At 36.4% G+C, this 14,981-nt stretch overlaps 1 pseudogene; it reads left to right on the top strand.

Moving 5' to 3' along the window:
- Nucleotides 1-3,222: 3,222 nt before the first annotated feature.
- On the top strand, nt 3,223-14,238 carry LOC143661094 (large ribosomal subunit protein uL24 pseudogene; annotated as a pseudogene).
- Nucleotides 14,239-14,981: the final 743 nt, after the last annotated feature.

The following is a 14,981-nucleotide window of genomic DNA, read 5'->3' on the forward strand; positions in this document are numbered from 1 at the left end:
CGGCATGAGATCCCTAATTTCTAGCAAGGGCATTGTTTTCTATAACTAACTGAGCATTATGCTGATCATTTCTAAAGCAATATAACTTAAATTCTTCTCAGCTTTTCCAATCTTCTATCATGCTAAATTGCAAGCTATTATAGGTATCTGTACAAAATTATTTCTAGAAGCTCCTTTTAAATTGGATCAGAGAGATAGAAGCAAATTTAATTTAAAAAGAGGGAGAAAGCTAGTCGTTTCCCTCTCTTCCCATTCTAAACATGTTTTCCTTCCTTATGATTCAGACCTTCCTTAGTGAGTTTTCAATGACACTGCCACTTATCTGATGCAATCCAGGGTACAAAAGGAAGAGTGCAATTGACAACAAATAGTTAACTCACATTACCTTAGATGAAGGTTCAAACTATTTACTGTCTTTGGATAAGATACTTTACTATCCTCAAAAATGTGATGGCTAAGCTCTTCCTTAGAGTGCACATGCAAAAGCCTTTTAATCAAACACTCCTCATCCAGGGTTTAGAAGATCAGCCAGGGCTCTTGATCTTAAGCTATTTTGGGGTCATTATAATGACAGTGTCTAATCTTCTCTCTTTCCAGTTTGGGACTGACTACCTATGCACTTCCCACCGGCCTCCAGAGAGAAGCCCAGAAACTCCTCCAACTCCTCCCCTCCCACTAGGGTTCCCAGGTGGTCTTAACTTGAGGGTGGGAGACTCAGAGAAACATCCTCATTGGGTAACCAAATAATGTGGTATGCGAAGGCTGAAGATGTGAACAGAGTTTGGCTTCTACTTGCAGGAAAGCCATGCAATTTTCAGTTCAAGTTTCTGGAAGACACAAAGGTGCTCACACTGCCCTGAGTAGCTCTGCCTGGGAGGAAGGGCTGAAGTTGCTCCTCAGCTCCAGCACCATTCCCAGGAACCTCTGCAGATGCAACAGCCCTCCCATAGGCCCCGTCCCCACCCTCTTGTAGCAGACCCACTCTAGAACCTCTCTCAAGGTATGGCCCAGTGCTCCGAAACCTTGGTACCCGGGCGCCACCATTTTGTCCCTGTATCCAGTCCCTTCTGTATTCAGCCCTTAGCTCTCATTGCTCAGACAACATTCATTCCCCTTTTCCTTCACACAATCCAGCTGCAATGCCGCTTCCCAGACATCAACAGAAAAAAGCTTAAAAAGAAAGCTTCAGCAAAATCCCAACATGATTGCCAATGACTCCTTTCCAACCCAGAAACCCAGAAAAGGTATTTCATTTTCTTGAGAAAAGACATACTCATTCTTTATGAACATGATCTGGCTACCATTCTGGGGGCGGGACTGAGCATGGCTGCTATCTTGGAGGTATCCATGATAGAAAACAGGATTCAGTTTAATTTATCAATAGGCTGTCTGACTATTTTGAGTAAATGCTACCATGATTTCTAACCAGATTTAAAACTTACTGTTTAAGCACTGTTAGCTTTGCAGGCATCATGAAATTTAACTATAAAATATAGCCCTAAGTTTTGCATCTTTGTTGTAACTGAGGAAATCGAGGCTCAGGAAACTAAGATGTCCAAAATCCCATAACTCATAAACAACACAGCCAGAATTCAAACTTCAGCTTGTCTAATTTGAGACCCAAAAGGCAGGTTTATCCTTCTGAAAAATTTAAAGGAACATTTATTTGCCTGGTTGTGATTATTAACTGATTATTAGTATAATTGATTGATTTTCTTCTTTGAATTTATGCTTTTTGAGCTGGGTAGGTACTATGATTTAATCTCAGCAAGTCTCACTCCCCTTTTAATTTTAAGGCTATTGTTGAGAGAGAGAGCTAGAATTCTCAGTGTCTGATTCATTTCAAGAGAACAGCTGGAGTCAACAACTTGAGGCTGTGTTTTGTTTTTTTTTTCCCCCCAGAATTATAGCTGTAATTATGGCTGGGTACTGTGTGGGCTGTAGAATATATCTTTTCACTCAGAGTTATAGGAGGATTTGCACAAGGTCACTATGAATCTAATTTAAGGAGTAATTACTAACTTCATTATCTTCTTTTGTCCATCCTTCTTTAGAAAATGTGTTCAAATGAAGAAACACGATTGGTTTTACCAGAGTTGGCTCTGATTCTCAGGCATATTTTATGCTCAGATTTTATATGCTGGAAAGTTTTAAAAATTTCACATTCAGGCAAGGGGTACAAAAAAGATAATATGGAATATTTAATTGATGAGACCTAATTCCCCATCCTAAAACTCTGTTACTGCCTCAGAAACAGATATTTTAACTACGAAAAAATATCATCTGTAATAAGGCCACACAATGGAAATTGAAAAGAACTGATTGGCATAAAGAATATTTGGATGTTTTGCTGCCATTACAAATTTCTCACCAAATGGAACTACACATTGGCAAATCGTGCCGTGCAAATTGTATATGGCAGTTTAGAATAGAAGCTATCTCTCCAAGCTTTAAATGCTTTTCCCTACTTAATAAAACACAACTTAGAAAAAAATGACAAAGTGAGTTTAGAATCATCTGCTCCAAATCTATATATGCCTATGTATGTCTGAAAAACCAGTGTAGCAAAACCACTAAGTTTTGGGAAAAATAAGATTGGGGAAGACCACTCAAATCCTATAGAACTTTGTAACTAGAACATTAAAGATTATAATAATCCTAATCAAAGAATAGCACAAGTGAAATCTCTATCAGCATTTGTATTGACAACTGTCAGTCATTTCTTTACAGCTTTAAGTAGGAAAACATGCTTTCTTTATTCTACAAATTGATCCAAATCTGAATCAGTTAGAGCCTTCTTCCTTAATCCATTGTTTTGATACTGGGTAAAATTTAATCTCAGTTCTTCACCTGCTCTTGCAGCTTTAACTGGATATCTATCTTACCACAGGAATTATTAAGTCTACTAAACCAGAAACTACTAGCACTGAGGAAGGCCCTTTTGTAGATTTCTTGAGATTTTCATAAACCAAAACTTCTCTTCAATTACAGCTTGAGATGATCACTTTAAACCATTAGTGAGCTAGAAAAAAATCATGAATTAATCAGCACTAAGTTTTCTGTTATTTACCAATCACATAGGAAGTAATTTGCCCAAAAGAAACATGCATTATAGCAGAAGTGATTTTATGATTCTCTGAGACTAGGGGAGACCGGAGAAAGTAAACTGTTCACAGTTTGAAAGCTGATGGCTGAGTTTATAGTAGAAGAGATGTTCTCACGATGAACTCAAAGCAGGTAAGTATCTCTTTACACAGATGGGGAGATCGACCTGAGGTCCCACGTCTTATATAGTTTAGAGTTAGCTGTATGAGGCACCTTGCTCTGTTCTAGGATGGGTTTGGCTGACTAGTTTATTTTTATTAATTTGATGCATTTCCAGTGTCTTACCATTTTTCATGATAATTAATCATGTGTTTACTAGACCTTAGATTTCTACTTAAAACTTCAGGACCTAGCATGGTGCTTAACACAATGATCTAGTAAATGTTCGAAGCCTTAATGACTTAAATTAAAAAGTAGGTCAGTTTTAATATATTTATGTTGAATTTTTTAAAATAATACAATGGGCTCAAGAAGGAAAACAAGATAATCCCCCCATCATCAGCTCAGATTATAAGTAGAGATAATTTTCCCAGCCTATGGAGTCTAGCTCTCTCTACTGCCAGACCCCCATTTAAGTGACAGAGTCCACATTATCTATTGTGATGTGAGCCATTAAGACTTGTTTCAGAATACTGTTATTAATAATAGCCTAAGTGTCTGAAATACCCACCATTACTCACATTTCTGTTACACTGGATTGAAGACAGGAACCAAAATGTAAAATCATCTAGGAACAGTAAGAAATTAAGGTTACCAGCCTTTATCAAGCCCCAGCCATAAGCAGGGCTCAGGAAAAGAAGACACCAAACTGGTATGTTGTGTCAGGAGAAGATGTGAGGACAGCCTGGGGGTGTTGTCCATCCTGACTGATGAAAGTCAATGTCAGTTTTAGACACTCTATTAGGGAGGGACTTACGGGTGACAAGCAGAGTTGAAGAAGGGGAGAGGACAGAAAATGATTGGTCTTGAAACTTCATTTGCAGAGCAGTGGTGTGGTGTTTAATTAAACATGTTATGTTCTTTGGGGTGGTTTGGGGAGAACAATGGAGATCAGGGTGAAGGGCTAAAAGATTTCTAAGTCAAATCTGATCCTACTGCTGGAAACAACATCATGCTCTAAAGCTTAGAAGTCAATGGGACAGACCAAGCATCAACAGTAGAAAGATGTAAATTCTATTTATCAAGGAAGCCCTGCTGCCTAGTCATAGGCAGCAAGAGGTAATTGATGACAACATAAAATCCCTATGAAAACTCAATTCCAAAAGCATGTGTGTGCAGTATAATAATTTGGCAACATCTTAGGGACTGTATTCCTGAGGCTTCTGTAACAAATTATCACAGACATGGTGGTGTAAAAAAATAACCAAAGTTTATTCTCTCATATTTCTAGAGGCCAGATGTCTGAAATCAAGATACTGGCAGTGCCACATTTTCTCCAAAGGCTCTCAGGGATATTCCATCCTGTCCTTTGTCTCTTCCAGTTTCTAGTGGCTCCGGGCATTCCTGAGTATATGACTGCCTCCACGTCCACCTTTCCTACTTTTATTCTGCCTATGTCTTTTCCTCTTCTGACTGTCTCAAATCTCCTTCTGCCTTTCTAAGAGCACCTATTATTGAATTTAAGGTCCACCCAGAAAACCTAGGATGTTCATCTGAAGATTCTTTATTTAATTACATCTGCCAAGACCTTTTGCCAAATAAGGTCACATTCCCAGGCTCCAGGGATTTAACATGGATATCTTTTGGGTTCACCTTTTAGCCTATAACAGTGCCTCTGAGACAACCTCTTGTAGGGATTTTTAGAATAGGGCATAACACATGTTGGGGAGAGGAGGTTTAAGCAATGCAAAGATATCAATCTAGAAGGCAAAAAAACAAATCTAAAGAACCGCAGCAAAGAGGGTTGTGTTGGGGAGCTATAGCCAGAATTGAAGAGGGTGCTTGGCTAGTAAGTCAAGGACACAGAGAAGATAGGAAGGCAGGAGGTTAGTGTTAGATTGGTTAGTAGTTATCAGAGGTCAAAATATAAGGCCAAGGCCTGAGAAGAAGGAACCACAAGGCTTAGAGGAGCAGAAGAAAATCTCAGTCAAGGTTCTAAAAGAGAACCACAATCAAACAGCAACACCAATCTGGATGAAAGAGCTAACACACCCATTACAAAAATGGGTACTGGATATAGAACTAGAGAAAGCTCTGTACCAAAATCAGAGCTCAGTATTTGGAGGAGTGACTAGGACTTGATGTAGAAATTAATGGTTCCAAAATTTCCCCAAATGAGGACCACAGTTTTCCTTGCATCTGGCTCTATAAATTTCAGTCAAGTGGACTCCTGGGCTCTGCTGAGCGTAAACCTTACTTGGAATAAGGTGCATAAGCAAGAGGACCCTAGCTATTGAGAAGGGGAAGGACAATAGCAAAAGAGAGGAAAGGGCAACAGTACTAAATGGGGAAGTGATTTAGGAGTAAAGTAGAAACACATAGCATGGAGAAAGCAGGGATACTTTCTGTAGGAGGAATTGCACAGTGGTTAAAAGCACAGACTTGCAGCGAGAGAGCTGCATTGGAATCCAGACCCCAATTTCATGTTCAACAAAAAGTGGATGATAATTATATTTCTCATAAGATTATTATAAGTATCAAATAAGTTAATATGTGTAGAGTCTTTCCCAAAACACCCACTACATAGGAAACTATACAAATTGCCTTTTCTTTCTTTTAAAAATTTTCCTCTAATGCAGATTCATTTCCAGATTATTCACCCCCCACACAGGCATTAATGATCTACACAAGATATATTTACTCATAGCAGCAAAGGAAACGAAGCATGTAAGAGCCAAGGCTATAACTGCAAGTCAGTTTCTGGTATCTCAATTTAGGGTTTTCTTTAAGAAAACACAAAGGGAAAAACTGAATGTGCTCCACTTCAGGAACCAGGTGACATATATTTTCTTCCCCATTCCCCATGCCGGTTCTGAGCAGCAGAGATGCTTGATGTCCTAAGAACATTTTGTCAGGACTTTTTTTGGAGTAACATTTCAAGTAGAAGAGAGCTTAGATGGCGACAGTTAGCAGACATGCTAATCTCTGCTGTCTGGGGAAACTTTTTTTTGAGTCAAATATGCTATTTGCAGAAAGACAGTAATGATGGATTATTTTTAGGTAAAAGATAAAAACAGAAATTAAGTGAAGATTTGGGACAACCACGTATAAATAAGGCATCCTCTCCACATCTGAACACTTTATTCATAAAAGAAAAAAATCATATCAGCCATTTGCATCACCTGTTTTAGGGGATTCATGGAGTAGGTCGAGGAATAGAGATTAGATGCCTTGAGATTTTGATTGAGCATCCCTGTTTTCACAAGTCTCTTTACTTGCTTAATTATACAGAATTCTCACTTTTAAAATTTTAAATTAATGCTTATTAAAATAACCAGGGTGCTTCCTTTTCCTCATTCAGCTAGTTTGGTGCATATTGAAGCAAATGGAAGCTGATGATATTTTAATTTATGCCACCTTTCATCACTTTTCATGTTCTTCAAAGCTATATAAAAGTAGAAACACCCTTGCTCATCAAGGGAATAGCTACCATGCGCTCTACATTTTCCATATTAATCAATGAGTTGGTTAACTGAAGAAATCTGGTGGTTGCAGAGAAAAGAATATGGAGAGCTCTACCATGGACATATTGTGTGTGCAGTGCTCACAGTGCATAAAGAGAAGAGAGATGGGTATGCTTGGCTGTTGAAGGAGGTGGAGGGAAGGTACTGGGCAGTGTGAATCCAGCCACAAGGACTCTATGTGCTCTGAAAAGAGTAATGATGATACCAACAGTGGGTCCAAACTGGTAGCCATTGCCTGTGAACAGGTCAGGCCCACTAAGAATATACTCTAATTCAAGGACCAGCAAATACCCGAACACCAGAAATTCTAGGCATGTTCAAGTAAAGTAATTCAAAGAGTCCAACCTTCATTAATTTACAAATAGCTTATCATGCTCACCTACACTGAGATCAGCAGCTTGTCCTCCCCATGAGGTCAAAACAGCCTACTCTTAAATTCACTGACAGCTGAAGATTTAGAAGACATAAAGAACCTTTATCTTGATGCTTCTCACTTCATGTCAAAATCAAGTGCATTAGCTGACCTCCACTTTGCAGACCTTCTGACCATGAGAAGTATCTGAACTATTATCCTTTTACCCTTGACAGATAGCAGACACATCCTATCTCAGATTCTGCCATTATTTTTAATCCCTAGATACCTAAGGTTTTCCATTGTTCTTCTATAAACCCATCTTTCTCATCTGAGCTCTTGGAGCCAGCCACTTCTAGGTGCTGAACTCTGTCTACATCCCCACCCATGGCTACATGTTTGCTCTAAAGTAAATGATTTCACCTTCTTTCCCAGGAGGCTATCCTTCTAGCTGCAGAAGCAAGCATCAGCAAACCCTCTAACATCCCATGAAACCACTGACCCCACATTCTTTCTCATCCATGACCATTCTCTTTCACATCCCTGTTTCTGCCTTTGACAGCTATTTTGGGATAAACAAAAGTCTTTTTAGACTCCTGGAACAAAGACATCAGGGCTTACAAGTTAGGATATACCTATATCAGTTCTGAAATGATTAGCTTCTTGAAATATAGTTCCAGGAGAAATTGAGCCAATAGAAAGTCTCTGATCTGATCATCAACATACATATATTTATGTATATTATCCTTATGATAAAAACAATAAGGATAATAATAAGAGTGATCACTTGGTATCAAGCATTCTCTTTTGTTCTTTACACATATTAAAAAATTTAATCTGTGCAAGAACACTATGAAAAACTGGAGCATAATGTGACAAATATGTTGTCCTGGGTTTGTGGTTCAGTGAAAAATGAAAGTGAAATTAGAGAACCCTCAAAAATCATATTCTCTCTTTTATAGAATGGGATAGCCAGAGGAAATTTTATAGTCTTATCACTAGTGACTTTATATCAATGATGGGGAAGACAACTTTAAGTAGATGTTAATTTCTTCCATACATTTCAAAGACGTGCCTGTGTGTGCGTGGATGTGATATTGATACCATATTGGATAGATGCTTAGATCTCTAAAAGCTGTAACTTCTTTTAATGTTTGAAAATCTTCAATCATATTTGACTACCAATTTAATGGAAGTTTTAAAGTTATATGCAAGTTTAAAATGATCAGGTTAGTGGATTTTGTTTCTGCTTAGTCAGTAGCTGTGGATGAAAACAAAGAAAGCCTAAAGATAACTGCAGTGCCACAGTGAGATGCCCTCTGGCATTTACAAGATCCATGAGATCCCGAAGGGGCTGTGCTGGAATTAGAGGGGAAGATGGTCTGTAGGATAGAGGGTTGCACTGATGACACACTCATTGGTGCATATGCCTCAGCTCCCAGGATGAAAGCACAGTCAGCACTGGTGGTGGTGCTATGAACCATCCTTTGCAGGAAACCAGGTTCACAAAAGATGCCTACAAGAAGTACATCAAAGAGTACACAAACTCAATCCAAGGCGAACTTGAAGAAAAGATACCAGAAAGAGTCAAGCCCTCTACGGCTGGGGCAGTTCTAGTATATCTTTGCTAATTTCAGGAACTAACCAGCTGTTCATTTGTGAAAACATGAATCCATGTAGTATGGCTGCTCTGCTGGATTGCTGTGAGGATGGCGTAATGATTTTCATATATATGATGATTTTCATATATGATTTTCCTTGAGGATGGTTTAGAAATGGAGAAATGTTGACAGACTTGGCAGTTACTTTGGATCTATCACTGGTCATTACAAGTGACCACTGCCTTTCATCCATACACTATGAGTACTTAGACAGATGGACTGATGCCATCTTGAACTTTTCATTTATTTTGAACTTGAGTGGAGTGGAGGCATTGTTTTTAAGGAAACCATGTCATGTAGGTTGTCTACAAATAAAAATACATTTAAATTCATTTGAGAGAATGTTTCTCTGTTTATCCTGTAGTGTTTGTTCCTAGAGAAGCTAGAGCCTATTTGTAGATTACTGCTGTATATCATAAGACTATCTTCAGACACCATCTACAGTTACCCTATTTTGAGGACTAGTATATAAAAACAGAACCAAAAGTCTTAATTCTGAGTTGAGGGAGAAATCATGTTCATAGCACTGCCAGCATTCAAAGTGAATCTTTATCCATTTCTTCATCTACAAATGAAAGGAGTTAACGCTGGAAGAATTTACCAAAAGAATAAAAAGAGCCTATAGTATAGTTAGAAAAAAATCTAGATCTTTCCTGATACTGCAAATAATATATATTCAATTTTACCTTGCAAAAGGTTTGCCAACAATTTAGAATGTGCCTTCTCTCATAAAGCTTTCTAGAATGTTGCGAGCAAAAGAACCAATGTAACTAACAGGAAGAGAACCACACTGTCAAGTAGGAAACCCAGGAGATTTACAACTAATATTTACAGAATTTTAAAATAACTATTCCCAAACCTTTACCAGCCCATTAATTCTGAGCATCCTCCTCCCCATAATTGACAATCTGCTTCAAAACAGTTATCTGTTTTAGGAAGGGCAATGGAATTTTTAATTAACTCTATATTTTGAAATAATTTCAAATTTACAGGGAAGTTGCAAAGATAAGTTGCAAAAGTAATATAGAGCGCTCCAATGAATTCTCTACCCAGATTTACCAACTTTAAACACTTTGCCATATTTACTGTACGATTCTTTCTATCTCTAGTTATCTTAGCTAGCTAGCTCTCATTTATCTATTTAGCTATTTTCTAAACCTGTGAGAGTCTGTTGCATGCATCATGTTCTTTTACAACTTAATACTTCCCTGTATATTTCCTAAGAATAAGGATATCAGTTTGTGTAACCACATTAAATATAATTACAAGTTCAAGAAATTTAACATTGCTATAAACCATACAGTCTATAATGAAACTTTTTAATTGTCCCATTGATGTCCTTTTGGGAATTGTCTCCACCCTTATTAGAGTCAATCCAGGAGCATGCATTGTATTTAATGTCATTGTTTCTTTAGTGTCTCTCTCTCTCTTTTAAGTTGATGTAACATGTAAACAACACAAAATTTCCCATTTCAACCATTACCAAGCACTCAATTCAGGGTCTTAAATCCCATTCACAATGTTGAGCTACCAATGCCACCATTCATTATTGAAATTTTCTATCACTGCAAACAGAAACCCTACACTCATCATGCATCAAATCCCCACTCACTATATTCCCAACCCCAGCTGATCTATACTCTACTTTCTGTCTCTGTGAATTTAAACATCTCATTTCAATAGATTCACACAATATCTGTCCTTTTGTGTCTGGCTTATTTCATTCAACGTGATGTCTTCAAGGTTTATCCATGTTGTAGCTTGTGTCAGAACTTCATTATTATATCTGAGTAATAGGCTGTTATTTGCATATACCACATTTTGTTTATCCATTCATCTCTTGATGGATTCTTGGATTGCTTTCAACTTTTGGCTGTTGGGAATAATGTTACTATGGGTATTCATGTACAAATATCTTTCCAATCCCTTCTTTCAATTCTTTTGGGAATATACCTAGAAGTATATATGGTAATTCTATATTCAACATTTTGAGGAATGACCAAACTCTTTTTCACAGCGATTAGGACATTTTATTTTCCCACCAAAAATGTATGAAGGTTCATATTTATCCACATCCTCACCACCAGCACTTGTTATTTTCTGATTTCTGTTTGCTGTTTTTTTTTTTTTTTTTTGGTTTTAGCAGCAGCTATTCTAGAGGGCATGAGCTAGTACTTCATTGCGGTTTTGATTTACATTTCCTTAATAGCTAGTGATGTTGAGCATCTTTTAATATCCTTATAGATATGGAGAAATGTCTATTTAAGTCCTTTGCCTATTTTTAAAAAACTTATGCTTTGCGCTTTTTGTTGTTGAGTTGTAGGAGTTCTTTTTATTTGATGGATATTAAATCCTAATTAGATATATGGTTTCAAAATTTTCTCTTAATCTGTAGATTATCTTTTCATTTTTTGATGCACCAAAGTATTTTTTTTTAATTTTGATAAAGTTCAAATTTTCTATTTTTTGTTGTTGTTGTTGTTGCTCATGTTTTTGATGTAAATCTAAGAATCCTCTACCTAAGACATGGTCCTGAAGATATTTCTCTATCCTTTTGTTTCTAAATGTTTTGTTTAAATGTTTAGGTCATTCACCATTTTTTGCTTAATTTTACTTTTATCCTTTTGTATGTGATAACCAGTTTTCACAGCACCATTTGTTGAAGACTATTCTTTTCCCATTGAATGGACTTGTTATCCTCGTCAAAAACAAATTGGCTATAGATGCATTTGTCTATTTCTGAACTTTCAATTCTGTTCCATTGGTTATATGTCTACCCTTGTGTAATACCACACTGTTTTGATTACTCTCCGCTTGTGTAAGTACTGAAATTGGGACAAGTGAATCTTCCAACTTTATTCTTTTTCAAGCAGGTTTTAGCTATTTGAGGTCCCACACCCTTCTGTATAAATTTGATGATTGACTTTTTTCATATCTGCCAAGAAGCCTTTGCACTGCTGTCTGGCATACTTTCCTTTCAACCTGAAAAACTTCTTTTAGCATTTCTTATATGGCCTATCTGTCTAGTGGTTGACTTACCTCCTTAAGTTTTGATTATCAGAGAATGTATTAATCTCTCCCTCATTTTAAAAGGGCAGTTTTGTTGGATATGGAATTCTTAGTTGGAGTTACTTTTTCTTCAGCACTGTTTTGGTCATCCCACTGCCTTCTCACCTCCATGGTTTCCAATGAGAAACTGGCACTTATTCTAATTGAGCACCCCTTTTATATGACATGTTGCTACTGTCTTGTAGCTTATGGGATTTTTTTCTTTGTCTTTACATTTGACAACATGATTACAATGTGTCTCCATGTGGCTTTCTTTGAATTTATCCTGTTTGGAATTCACTGAGCTTCTTGGATATGTAGATTCATATTTTTCATTAAGTTTTCAACCATTTTTAAAACATTATCATGGAATACCACATATATACAAAAAACCAATGCATTTCAAAGCACATTTTAACCATTAGTTATAGAACAGATTTTAACATTTGGTTTGGGTTACAGTTCCACAATATCTACAGTTCAGTAATATCTAGTGGAAGCTTGCATAAAAGTTGCCTCTCAACTCTGTTTGAACTCTCTTAGCCATTGATACCTTATTTTGTTACATTTCTTTTCCCCCTTTTTCAACCATTATTTTTTGAATATTCTTTATGCTCCTTTCTCTCTTTCTTTCCCTTCAGGAAAACAGAAGTGTGCTAATCATGTTTCTACCATCTTTCTGGCACCATGGCTTCTAGTGAATATTGCAAACACAGTAGAAACTCCAATAATGCTATAATAGTTACAATGCACTATTACGTGAGATATACATATCTCATGTAATTTATATACATATATAAATTATATACACAAAAATTATATTAACAATTTATATGTATATATATTTTTAAACATATATAATTTCTTACTGCAACACAATTCATGTCCAACCCCCTCAGGATATCTGATGAGAACATACTTGAGTGGGAAGAGTATACAGTTAAAAGTATTAGCAAAAGATTGACTAATAAACTAGCTGATAACTAGTTTAATATAAACATGAAAGAATATATCATATGGAATTTTTTAATGTCTCCCTACATATATGTATATGTATATGTTAAATGTCTTAACAACAAAAAATTGGAAATAATATGTAATATATCGGAGGACAAAATCATCACTCCACTCAATGTCAAGACTTTCATACTTATGTGAAAATCCAATACAACTAATTTACCTACGCAACCACTTAACTCATTAATATGTTACATATATTCTACTACATCTCAAATAAATTTGTAGAACATTGTCACATTCTTGTTATAAATGTCTGTAAAAGGAGGATGCCAAAGAAGATCATCTTTTTATAGCTTTTTCCCTTTAGTGTTCAGAATAACAGACCCCAACTTTGGTCCTTAAAACAATTATGAGTCTTTATCGTTTCCACTAAATAAATGGCTATATCTCCTCTCTTCCTTCTTTCCTCACCTCTCATGTCCTCTCTTCTCTAATCTCTCTTTATACATATACACACATACACAAGTCTCAATCAGTAGAGCAAGCCAGAGATAGAGCTAACCAATTTAGAACAGGAGGAGCCTCTGCTCCTCCCTTAAAATCACAGCACATATATAGAGATCCACTCCAAATTCCCAAGAGGATGCCCTGCAGTCATCTATACATTTCCATAATAAAACTTGTGAACAGATCAAATACCACCAGCTGGGCTATCTAATATAGAGAGATTCTCCTGGTAGATTTTTATTTTTTCTTTGACTCTGCTTCAGTCTTTTAACTTGCCTTTTCTTACTTTCTGACTGGGAGTTATAGAGTTCTCAAAGGCAGTGTGACAGATCATTTAAAATTATAGCTAACATAGAAAAAAAACCATTAAAATAAAAGTCAATGAGACAGCATTAGCGCGCCTGGCACCAGGTAGACCGTCACCCTGAAGTCCTACCCCTTTGTGACCTCGAATGCAGCAAGAACTGCAGATACCACGTCAACGCTCCTTTGCACGTGCTTAGGAAGGTCATGTAACCCCCACTCTCCGAGGAGCTCAAGCAGAAATAAAAAGTACACTCCCTGCCCATCTGCAAGGACGACAAGGTCCAGGTGGTTTGAGGACACTACAAAAGGTCAGCAAATTGGCAGGGTAACCCAGGTGTACAGAAAGAAGGACATCATCCACATGGAGAGGATGCCACGTGAGAAGGCCAATGGCACAACTACCCACGTCAGCATTCACCCAAGCAAGGTGGTTTTCACCAGGCTAAAACTGGATAAAGATTAAAACCAAATGCTTAAACACAAAGCCAAACCTTGACAAGTTGGAAAAGAGAAAGGCAAATATAAGGAAGAACTTATTGAGAAAATGCAGGAATGGATGCATCCTGTTGTACAACCATGGTTTAACTCTATATTTTTGCCTAGCGTTGTGTTCCTTTGGAACTTTTAAGATGTCTCTGGAACATTCCATTTATATTTGTTTTATTATTGATATATGTCTGCATAAATAAACTTTTTCAGTTTTGATTAATAATCTTACAGGTAAAAAATTAAAAATAAAGTAAATGAGATGTAAATGTGATTAAATGGGGCAATTTTAGGTAGTATATATGTTTCTAGAACAATTTGTTTTTTAAAAATGCACTAGAACTGAGTAAAAAATGTAAATGAGGTGTGTCTTTGTTTTATACCAAAATATTTATATAACAAAATATTTTGTCGTATAAAATATAATTTATCCCCTGCCTGTTTCCATGAATCAATACACTTGAGATAGCAAAGAGAAAAACAAACAAAATAGAAAAATAAAAACCCACCAAAATGTGTAAATTGAACTATGAGAAGAGAAATTTGAGGTCATATAGAACTTTTTTATATTAAAAGTAAAAAATAATTAAGTTATTGAATAAAAGTAGAAAGAAGAAACCATGCATATTATCCCATCATTCAAGTACAACCCTGTTAACATTTTGCTGATTCTTACAGTTCTTTACTAAGCATCTTTTTTTAGTTATAATTATGTTGTATATATAATTGTACTCTATATTTTTACTTACAAATCAAATTTTAAAAACAAAATCCTACAAAGAACCCAAAATAACACAATTAGTATCCTTATGCATTTTCATTAGTTGTGAGCTTTCTATAAGAAAGACAAAAGAAGCAAGCCAAATATCTCTACTAATAGGACTGTCTGATAAAATAACTCTAAATATGTCAACAGGCACAGTTAAGATTTCC

This window comes from Tamandua tetradactyla, chromosome 17 (genome assembly GCF_023851605.1).
Source record: "Tamandua tetradactyla isolate mTamTet1 chromosome 17, mTamTet1.pri, whole genome shotgun sequence".
Lineage (NCBI taxonomy): Eukaryota > Metazoa > Chordata > Mammalia > Pilosa > Myrmecophagidae > Tamandua > Tamandua tetradactyla.